This window comes from Camelina sativa, chromosome 16 (genome assembly GCF_030686135.1).
Source record: "Camelina sativa cultivar CO46 ecotype springtype chromosome 16, ASM3068613v1".
Classification (NCBI taxonomy): Eukaryota; Viridiplantae; Streptophyta; class Magnoliopsida; order Brassicales; family Brassicaceae; genus Camelina; species Camelina sativa.
The window spans coordinates 22,092,808-22,104,943 of NC_141895.1; the positions used below are offsets into that span (position 1 = coordinate 22,092,808).

Below are 12,136 nucleotides of genomic sequence, written 5' to 3' on the forward strand. Positions count from 1 at the left end.
CCTAGACTTCAAATCTTCAACTCTCTTGAACAACCTTCACACACACATCACACCAACGAACAAAGAAGCTTGAACAACCCAAACACTAAACCGCGAAACTAAGCCGCACACAAACACAAAAAGCTCCCTAGGATTTATCTTTATGCCTCAGCTCTCTTACTTCTCTAGGACGTGCCCAACACCTCCTTATATATCCACAAAGACTTCCTAATCACCATAGAAGAAGATTTCCAAATTCCATAAGAAAATGACTTTTTCCTTTTTGCTATTTTCCTTTTCCTTGTAAAACTCCAATTTAATCAACCAAATAAATAGTAGTTTTCCTCTTCAATTCATCCTCAAACCGTGCTTCAATATTGCCTTCTCAAACCTTCTAGAAACTTCTCACGCACATAAAACAACAACAATCATGTATCACGTCTTGAATCACAGAGACACTACTTCAGCCATTCAATACATCTTCACGGCTTTCTCAAAAACCACTGGATCACATCAGCAAACTTGTCTTCGAAGATGTGGAAGAACTCGGCAGCGAGGAGAATGAGATGGTTGTTGGGGTTACCTATCAAGAGCAACGATATAAAGATGAAAGAATGTGTAAGTAGAACTCGTTAAATTAATTGCAACCTTTTGTATTGTTTGACATAAATCATGATAAACCAACAAATAACGAAATGAGTACTTTTTTAAGTTTCTTTGCATTATGCAAACATATTTTATGACAAAAAAAAAGAAAAAGGTACATTACAGGCAAACATGTACAAACGCAGAAAGCGTCTGAAACAATCAAGATCTATTATAAGTTTATAACTTTTGTTACTTTCGTTAAGAAAACTGATACCGGCGTCTGTTTTTGTTTTTTCGTAGTTATGAGAACGAAAGAAGACAAAAACGAGACCGTGGCCAGGGTGTTTAGGTTTTTCATTTTGTTTTCCTAATGAGCAAATGTGGCAGCCGATCAATATACAAAATCAACATAATTTTATGTTAGACTAGATCAAACCGGTTCGACCAGACATATATACTTTTTTATATCTTATATTAAGATGAAAATTAATAAATTTAATTTTAATCGATAAATTTCAATTTGATTTTGTATATACCAGTAAACCACATTTGAATAAATTCAGGAGAAAAATAGAATAATTGTTAAACCAGTGACAAAGATAACAAAAAGACAAACACACAAATCAAACCAAACAAGACCAATGTAAAATAAAATCAAAAACCAAACAAAATTAATTGATTTTGGCGGTATTCTCAAAACTCCAGCTCCAAATGTCGTGGCGCTCGATGCCACGACCCATCGAACCGGCGAAACCGGTATACATTGACTCAAGAACAACCTCCGAGAGATCAACTTGTGTTTCGATCAATGCCCTCTTTGGTTTCTTTAAATGTGCAGGTGCAAGCGTAACAGTAACTTTACTGTTCTTGTACTCGATCCAAGCCTTGTAGTTATCTCCACTACTTAGCTTCACTTCCTTAAACAACCATTGATTCTTCCCTCCGTTTCTTGTCTGAACCCAATACCCAGCTTTTGAAATAACTAGAACCTTGAATACTACTACAGGAACACCAGGAAATCAGTAAACTGAGTTTTATTAAGAATTTCTCAAACAACTATCTTACAAGCTTGTTTGATCAGATTTATGCAACACCACAACAACTGGTTTGCCACTGAAACAATCCTAATTTACCCAACCTTACCTGCACAACAACAGCTATGCTCACTCTTTATTCACTCACCAATGAAACCCTCAATCAATATTATTCTTCTTGCTTAGATCTAAACACACACACTTTTCTCTCTATAAAAGTGGTAACCGAACAAGGATGTGTTGCTTCTCTTTTATAGACAGCAACAATCTTCACCATACTCTTCTTTATCCAGCAAATCCTCCTATGCACCATGTCCTTCAAGAGCCTCTCTTTGTCCAATGAGTCATAGGAGAAACCTCATCATTATGTTGACTTCAACACTCCACTTGCTTGTAGCTTCCAACGAACACCTTTTTAGCCTGACACCTTTTTCGCCCATGCTTAACATCTCCACGCTCGATGCATCGCATTGTCTTCAAGGTGTTGTGCTGGCGGATCAACGTAACACTTTCCCGCTTCATCTGAAGTCCTTCAGATACACTTCGCGACAGCTTGTAACTCGTACAGATCCTCTATTTCCTCAATCTCCCCCTTTTTATTTGAGTGTGTGCCTCAAGCTTCATGTAACAAGTTAGTGTGCAGAACAAGGAGACAAAGGAGAAACTAAACCAAGTATCATCAAGATGACTTAAATACTTTCGTGAAACAAAGAGTTCAATACATAACCGAATAAAAAGCAACTGAAGAACAACTGGAAAAGAGTTCTGCAGCCATAGATCCAATACATAACCGTTAGAGTTTCAGACTAAAAACCAACTGATAAGTCCTACTCCTACTTATACTACTCCCCCTACATACGAGCATACACTAACTTTTTCAGCCACTCTCGGTTTCATCACCATCTTCCTCATCTTCTGGATCGCCCTCACCCTTAGAATAAACGATATCAAGGTAATCTCCCCCTGCTTGAGTGCACAGACTCATATAAAAACTAAAGATAAATGAGCAGAGTAAGTGGAAGAGGGGAGAGACTTACCTGCAAGATGTTCCATCATGAGTTTGGTGAAGTCATGCAAGTGGCGAATGTCGGATAGAAGCGTGAGCGGAGCCTGAGCAGACAAAACCTCCTTCGGTTCAATCTTGAACTTAGCAGGTGCAGAAGAGGTAACATCACCGGAGAGAGCAGGAACAATGCGTTGGAAGCGCATGAGCTGATCGATGAGATTTGGAAACATGAGACGAACATTGGAAGAGGCATTCGCAACAACAGAGCTGTAGGAACATATCTCATCAAAGATCAACTTCCCAAAGTTAAACTGATGACCTTTGAGAATCGTGAACAGAAGTGTAGACCGTTCAGCGGACATAAAGCTTAGGTTCATGGTTGGCATCCAGTTCTGGCAGCAAATCTTCTGAAGCATGTCCACTGTATCTCCCATCTCCTTTTTGCTGCGAAGATCCCACGCACAAATCCGACCATCAGTGAGGAGAGTGACAATGTCATCGAGACTGTCATGAACTTGGATCTGAGTCGCATTGAGAGGGTAGGGGTCATTGGGAAGCTGATACATGGTATTGATGATAGACGGAGAGAATTCATACATGGATCCACGAACAAAGACCTTGAGGGTGTCAAGCCCTTCTGTGTCAGCTTCAGCAAGATTCGCCTAGAACTCCTTCACAATATTACCAACGAACGAGTCCACTTCAGTAATCGTGGGCAGGAGACCAAAATCAGACAAGATTTTGTAAGCATCACCACCGTGAGGAACATCCGGAGCAAGAAACCCCATCTCATTGAATGAGCGATCCGAGATTGTCTGAAAGCAACGTATGGAGACTTCAGAGATGAACTAAGATAAGTAGGGGTCGGAGGATGGGAGTTTCAGTTCAGGGTAGTTGCGATCCCGAATGGCAGTGAGACGACGGTTGGCAACATAGCGAGAGAAAAACGTCGGTGGGGGAACCTCAGTAAAATCCTCTGTAGGGTGAGTCGAAACGTCAATGACATCCTCAAGATCATCACGGGGAGAGGAGCGAGTGGAACCACGGCGAGGCACACGACGAGTGGGAGCTGACGGAGGTTTAGTCTTCCCTTTAAAGCCGGAGGCGCGAGAGCACGAGCGTTTGGATGGAGGAAGAGCAAAAGGTTGACGCTTGGTCTTCTTAGAGCGAGAGACTCCAGGTTCTGTTTTTGGAACAGGAGCAGCGGAAGAATTGTCAGCAGTAGGTGTTAGATCTTCAACACCAAGATCCGAGGAAGGATTTTGGTGGTCCATGAGCAAAGAAAAGACACGATCTGGTAGTGAAAATAGGTTTAGAGGGAAGACAAAGAGACAAAGCAAACGCGGCACAAAGGAGAACTGAATTAGGGTTAGGAAAGTCTCCCATTTAAATAGCCACCTGCGACACTTAACAAATAAGTGAGATACGTTCATGGGCCTGAAAAGATTTTCAGGACAATCCGACAAACTGGGCCCAAACACAAAACCAAAACTCACATAACTGCAACAGTGCTTACACACACACAACATAATGAGATAAAAAACACATTCTTTGATATCAATGTTTAACCATAAAAACTGTGATAATAAGAAATGTGAAATCTCATCAAGGACATCCTCAGACAAAGCGAAAAGTTTTTGGTTTTTTTTTTTTTTTTTTTTTTTTGTTTAGTACATATACATATATATATATATATATGATAAATGTCTGACAAAATAACACATACAATATACAATCAAAAGGATGAGGATACCACACCTGAGTCCTATGGCTGAGGTCAAACAGACAGATTCCCAAGTAAAGGGTTGCACAGCTGCTGTGATTTTAGTAGATGAAAAACTAGCAGCTGTTTAGCTCAAGGAGATGTACAACATACTCAATGATCTCAACAGACTAGACTACACTCATCATACTCAACCGGAACAGATCCTCATGATGTGAAGCCAAATTCATGGCGAGGGGGGTTGATGGTTTGATGTAATGAAGAAAAGACATAGATACAGATATACACAGAGTTGTACCTTTTTTTTTTTTTTTTTGAATTCAAAGGAGAAAATAAAAGAATATCAACCCCTTTCCAGCTGACTTATACACTTTTGAGTTTTTTTTTTTTTTTATGCTTCATCCATCCTTTTTGGAAACGTTGTAGGGAGAGCATGATGAGCAGCTGTTTTTCTGGAAAGACTTGCCAAAACAGAGGTTTTAAATTATACATAGATAAAAGGTGAAACAAAGAGCTGTGCAAACCTGTACAGGGAACCTACAACATGAGGCTCAGACATATAAACACATTAGTGATCACACAACCCAATTGAAGTTTGAAGATGTGCGAAAGTGTTCAAATTCAAGGGTTTGGTAAAAATATCAGCAAGTTGTTTATCTGAGGACACATGAGAGATCTCAACTACCTTGTTTTCAACCAGTTCACGGATAAAGTGATGTCTAATGTCTATGTGCTTAGTGCGAGAGTGTTGAACAGGGTTCTTTGAGATATTGATTTCACTTTCATTATCACAATAAACTAAGAGGGTTGAGGATACAATACCATAATCAGACAACATTTGTTTCATCCACATGAGCTGAGTACAGCAATTCCCCATGGCAATGTATTTAGCCTCTGCAGTAGACATAGTCACACAACTTTGCTTCTTGCTGTGCCAGGCGATGAGATTATTCCCAAGGAAGAAACAACCTCCAGATGTGCTTCGTCGATCATCAAGACTTCCTGCCCAATCAGAATCACAAAAACCTGCAAGATTCGAGTTAGTTTGCTTAGAGTAAAACAGACCTCGATCAGTTGTTCCCTTGACATATTTGATGATCCTTTTGATAGCATTCAGATGAGACAACCTTGAATCAGCTTGATACCGAGCACATACACCAACACTGAAGCACAAATCGGGCCGAGTAGCAGTGAGATAGAGAAGACTTCAAATCATAGCTCTGTAGAGCTTTTCATCAACCTTTTAACTAGTTGAATCCTTCGACAACTTTGTCGTTGAGCTCATAGGGGTCCTGGCTGACTTGCTCATTTGCATTCCAAATCTTTGAATTAAGCTCCTTGCATATGTTGATTGAGAGATGTGAATCCCACTATCACTTTGTTTTATTTGTAATCCCAGAAAGTAGTTCATCTCGCCAACCATGCTCATCTCAAATTCCTTAGTCATTCCTTTGACAAAGGTCATCATAAGTTTAGGATTAGTACTTCCAAACACAATATCATCCACATAGATCTGAACAATGAGGATGTTTGAACCTTCTTCATAGATAAACAGAGTCTTGTCTACAATGCCTCTTTTAAACCCATTTTCAAGAAGGAACACAGTGAAACGTTCATACCATGCTCGTGGTGCTTGCTTCAATCCATACAGAGCCTTCTTGAGTTTGTACACTTGATTCGGAAATTTTGGGTCTTCAAAACCGTTTGGCTGAGTGACATACACTTCTTCTTGGATGATCCCATTTAGAAATGCACTCTTCACATCCATTTGAAACATCTTAATGTTCAGAAGATATGCCATCCCCAGAAGTAAACGAATGGATTCAAGACGTGCTACATGAGCAAAGGTTTCATCAAAATCAACTCCTTCAACTTGAGAGTAACCTTGAGCAACTAATCTTGCTCGATTTCGTGTAACATTTTCATCCTCATCAATCTTGTTCTTGAAGATCCACTTAGTATCAATAACATTAACTTGCGGAGGTCTTGGAACAAGATCCCACACATCATGCCTAACAAACTGATTAATCTCTTCATGACACGCAGTAAACCAAAACTCATCATCTAAGGCTGCAAAGATGTCAGATGGTTCCAGTGTTGAGACAAAACAAGAATGTTGTAACATTTCTCGGAAGTTGATCTGAACTCCTCTTATTTGTCTTTGACCTTCTAGGTTGTCAATCACATCCGATTCTGAGTGATTCTGAGGAACTTGGAAAGATGGTTTACCTTGAATCCACAGATGGTCCTTGAGTAACCCTTGTTTCTTCTTCCTGATCCTTTTCAACTTTCTCTAGATCAAGAGTTGACAGATCTTCATCATCCTGAGCTACAGAGAATTCTTGAGTAGGTGATCTATCATCAAATACAATATTAACAGATTCTTCAACTCTCTTGAGACGTTTGTTGTATACCATGTAAGCCATACTGTTTGTAGCATATCCCAGAAAAATACCTTCATCACTCCTTGAGTCAAACTTACCCAGGTGATCTTTATCATTCAAAATGTAACAAATACACCCAAACGTGTGGAAGTAGCACTGATTCGGAGTTTTCCCTTTCCAAATTTCGTAAGGAGTTGTGTTGGTGTTTGGTTTCACATAGACACGATTGATGATCTAACAAGCAGTGTTTATCGCTTCAGCCCAAAACCTTGGTGACACATTGTTTCTGTGAATCATGGCTCTTGCCATTTCTTGAAGAGTTATGTTATTTCTTTCAACAATCCCATTTTGTTGTGGTGTCCTTGGTGCAGAGTATTGATGTCGTATCCCTTGAGAGTTGCAGAATTGCTCAAATTCTTCATTCTGGAACTCACCACCGTGGTCACTTCTGATTTGAACTATAGGTCCCTTTTCAGTCTGAAGTTGCAGAGCCAGTATCTTGTAGCTCTCAACAGCTTCTGATTTTTTAAAAATCTGACCCAAATGAACCTAGAAAAATCATCAACAAGTACAAAGGTGTACCTTTTTCCATTCAAACTTTCAGTTTGTACTGACCCCATAAGATCCATGTGTATTAACTCCAGAATCCGTTTTGAACCAATATCAGCGACTTTCTTGTGTTGTACCTTGATTTGTTTTCCTTTACTGCAAGCATCGCAAACTGCATCAGATTTTCCATCGAGCTTTGGTATACCTCTGATAACGTTAGCCTTCACTATCTTGACTATACTATGAGTGTTGATGTGACCAAGCCGTCGATGCCATAGATCAAGTTTAGAGACTGTAGCGGATAGACACATCTCTGACTCTTTCCACATATAACAGTTGTTTCCTGAACGAACTCCAGCTAGAACTTTTTTTCCATTTTCATCACATGCATCGCATTCCGTTTTTGTGAATGTGACTTTAAGTCCATCATCACATAACTAGCTTATGCTGATTAGATTTGCACGAAGTCCATCAACAAAGTACACTTTCGCCAGTTGAGGTTGGTTGAATCTGTCAATCACCCATTTTCCTTTGATTTGACCTTTTCCTCCATCACCAAAAGTGATTTTTCCACCTAAAATAGGTGTAAATTCGTTTAATGCTGATTGATCTCCTGTCATATTTCTTGAGCATCCACTATTAAAGTACCAAGAGTTGACTTCAGATGAACCTGTAGATGTGTATGCTACATTGGCTTATTCGTCATCCTCTTCAAGTTTTATCAAGATTAGATTACATCTTAAGCTGATATTTTCGGTTGTGTCTTCACCAGAAACAACAGTGGAAGCCTTGAGATTGCATCTTATGTAGATCTCATCATCCTCTTCATACGTCTTCATTAGGTTGAAATTTGATCTTTCTGTAAGCATATTACTGTACAAGTCTTTCTTTGAGATCCACACAGAGCAGAACTTCTCTGACTCCAAGTAACACTTATTGAGATTCCACAACAGAATGATCTTCTTCCTGAAACTGTAACAGTGTTCTCTTTGATGATTGCCACCACAATGATCACACCCATAAGTTCTTCTCCTTATGACCCTCATGTGATGGTCCTTCAAAGGATTATTCTGCCTTTTCTCTGATCTCTTTATCACCGAAATTTCGTTCTCCAAATCAGTAGATATATCTACTTCCTTTTCTAAGTGATTGGCACTCACGAAGTTCACAGGTTGAACTGTCAGATCACTTGAGGTTCCAATATTTCCTTGATACCCTAGACCTCTGTGTGTGGCATTTATTCTTCCTATGGACATAATCTTGTCTATTTCCTTGGTTCCACTGTTCAGCATCCTGATCTGCTTGTGTTTCTCATTCAATTCCTTTTCAAGTATTGTGGCTCTTCCCTTTTCTTTGTAATACTCTTCTTGAAGGTTGCTCAGTTTCTGAAGAAGTCCTTCAGTTGTTTGATCAGTAGACTTGAGTTGAGTGTAATTGACCTTTTCCGTTGTATCTTCATAGGCTGATTCAAGTTTAGATCCCAGAGTAAGCTTTTCTTAAATAAGCTTAAGCTTATCCTTGCTTAGTTGTACCCAACTGTCATACAAAATTCTGTATTCCTCCTTGGGATTGATTTCTTCGTCACTCTCTGAATCAGACTCAGCACCTATCTGAACATTATCTCCACTGACTATAAAAGCAACAAAGTTGAGCAGTTCTTCCCCTTCCTCATTAGACTCAGAGTCACTGAAGCTCAACAAGGATTTCTCCTTTAACTTGGTTTTGTTAGGACATTCAAATTTTTTATGTCCCATTTTGCACTCTAAGACACTACAACTCTTTCTGTTTGGTTACAGGACATTCAGGTTTGATATGACCATAACCTCCACATTCATAGCACTGAATCTCCTTTCTCTTACCAGAATAGTCAGCATCTGGTTTTGATGATCTACCACCTGGTTTGTCTCCTTCTGTATTACTCCAACGTCGTGTGTCTATGTTGTTATTTCTCTCAACCTCTTTTAAAGCTTTACTAAAATTTATGGCTAACAAGGACATGCTATCTTTGATTTCTTGAAACTGATCAGGTTTTTGATCGGCCTGAAATGCAATGCTTTTAGATGGTTTGACTTTGTCTTCATCAGCTTCCATTTCTTCAGATTTTAGTAACCTGACCAATTCAGTAAAAGTCATTGACTCAGTGTTCCCAGCTACCCTCATTACAGCCTTGTGAACAGCAAATTTGGCTGGAAGACACCTCAACAGTTTCTTCACCAGTTTTTGATCCTTGTAGGTCTTTCCAAGTACTTCAGCTTCATTTGCTATGGCACTAAGCTTTGAGCTAAACTTCACTATTGTTTCATCTCGAGCCATCTTCAGACACTCAAACTGAGTAGCTAACATATCAAGTCTCGTTCTCTTAACACTTGACGTTCCTTCATGAGATTGTTGGAGAATATCCCAGGCTTGTTTTGCAGACTTGCATCCTTGAATGAGTTTGAACTCATCTTCATCCACACCAGAGAAAGTGGCATTCATGGCTCTTGCATTGAATTTTGACAGATTCTTCTCATCAATCGTCCATCTGGCTTTAGGTTTTGGAAATTTAACTCCATCTTCTGTTGTATCAAACGGAGGTTCCCATCCTTCTTCTACAGCTGTCCATGCATCTTCTCCTTGGCCTCTGATGAGTTGTGTCATTCTCCAATACCCATATCTCTGAGTATCCAACATGATGTTCTTACTTGTACCCGTACCATCAGTATTTGGTTCCATAACTTAGGATCTAACCTATGTAGAGACGACAGTCTTAGATCGGTTTCCCTCTCTGATACCAAATGAAATAACTAGAACCTTGAATACTACTACAGGAACACCAGGGTCAGTAAACTGAGCTTTATTAAGAATTTCTCAAACAACTATCTTACAAGCTTGTTTGATCATATTTATGCAACACCACAACAGCTGGTTTGCCACTGAAACAATCCTAATCTACCCAACCTTACCTGCACAGCAACAGCTATGCTCACTCTTTATTCACTCACCTATGAAACCCTCAAGCAATATTATTCTTCTTGCTTAGATCTAAACACACACACTTTTCTCTCTATAAAAGTGGTAACCGAACAAGGATGTGAATTGCTTCTCTTTTATAGACAGCAAAAATCTTCACCATACTCTTCTTTATCCATCAAATCCTTTTATGCACCATGTCCTTCAAGAGCCTCTCTTTGTCCAATGAGTCATAGGAGAAACCTCATCATTATGTTGACTTCAACACTTCACTTGCTTGTAGCTTCCAACGAACACCTTTTTAGCCTTACACCTTTTCGCCCATGCTTAACATCTCCACGCTCGATGCATCGTACTGTCTTCAAGGTGTTGTGCTGGCGGATCAACTTAACACTTTCCCGCTTTGTCTGAAGTCCTTCAGGTACACTTCGCGACAGCTTGTAACTCGTACATACCTCTGTTTCTTCAGCTTTCTCAGAAACCATTGAGTTAACAGAGTTGATATTAATACCAACATGGTTATCATTAATATCGCCAAAACGTTTATCTTGGAAGACATCAAACTCTACGGCAAAGAGATGGTTATTAGGATTGCCATTGGTCGTACTGTTAACTAGACCGAGGAAGCCATGGGTTGAGTCTTTGTCGTAGTTTACGGTTGGGATAACGATGAAGGCGAGACCATGACCGAGGTTGTTAGGGTTTGACCGACGAGGAGTGATGGAGAATGTGAAAGATGTTTTGAAAGAGTAAACAGAAGAAGAAGTGTTGTTGGATGGTTTGAATGGGATTGGATCTGTGTATAGGCCTGAACATGTGAGAATGGAATATTGTCACGGGTCATGGAGAGAGCTCCGGATCGGCTCATGCCATCGGTTGCTGGTCCTAGCTCGGCATATCCGATGAAGACTAGATTTGTTCCGTCGAAATGGTTGAAGTTGAATTTGACGGCGGAGATGGTTTCAGAGCTTAACAAAGCTATGAACAGAGCAATAAAACATAATTTTTTCATTTGCATTATGAGTTTTGTGTACTTGTGTTTGATTTTGGTATATTATGGTAATTAGGGAAGGTGGTGTGTATTATATATATAGGGTGGCAAGAGACATCCACTTTGACTTTTCAAACATTTAGTACTAGTGGTTAATTTAGATAGCGTCAACTCGGACACATAAAAAGACTCATTAATTTTATTTCTAGTTGATTATTCTGTTTAGCACTAAATATTTATTTAGTAGTTTCAATCATGTCCAACACACATCAGTTTTAACATAACGTCGGTGGTGCAACTACCACTAACATGTATCCTCCAAAACAAACGAAACGATTGTTCTTGACTTCGCTTGTATGTGTTTGGAAGGTTATCTCAACATGTTTACATATATATGGCGAAGTGGTCTAAGTCTAACCACCTCCTACAGTATCTTTAGTCTCCTCCCATACGGAATTCGTCGAAGACAAGCTTTGTTACATGATGACATGGATGATATGGATGAATATTAGTCTTATTCACTTCCAGTCGTTTTTTATTTTTGGGCAATTTTTAATGGGCTTTTATTGTTTATCTCTTCGAATACTTTTTGGTTTCTATTTATTGCTTATCTCTTATACACAAAACTACGTAGTATCCGTTTGAGCCTGACCGAAACGTATCTATCGGTTCGTTTGTTTGCTTATGTTTGTTTTTGTTATTTGATTGTGAATGTGATAACTAAACAATACTTCCTTTGTTTCACAATATGTGTCATTTTGATACTTTATACACAAATTAATAAAATATATTACAATATCTCATATACTCTTTGAATTTAAATTGATTTTTGATATTTTTCAACGAAAATGAGGTTAAAATTAGAAATTTATGCTTAATTAATATATTTTGAAACAAAATAATATTGTTAAAATAATATTTTTTGTGAAA

General features: G+C 39.0%; 1 pseudogene; it reads right to left on the reverse strand.

Moving 5' to 3' along the window:
• Positions 1 to 1,238: 1,238 nt before the first annotated feature.
• Positions 1,239 to 11,248, reverse strand: LOC109129526 (lectin-like protein At1g53080; annotated as a pseudogene).
• Positions 11,249 to 12,136: the final 888 nt, after the last annotated feature.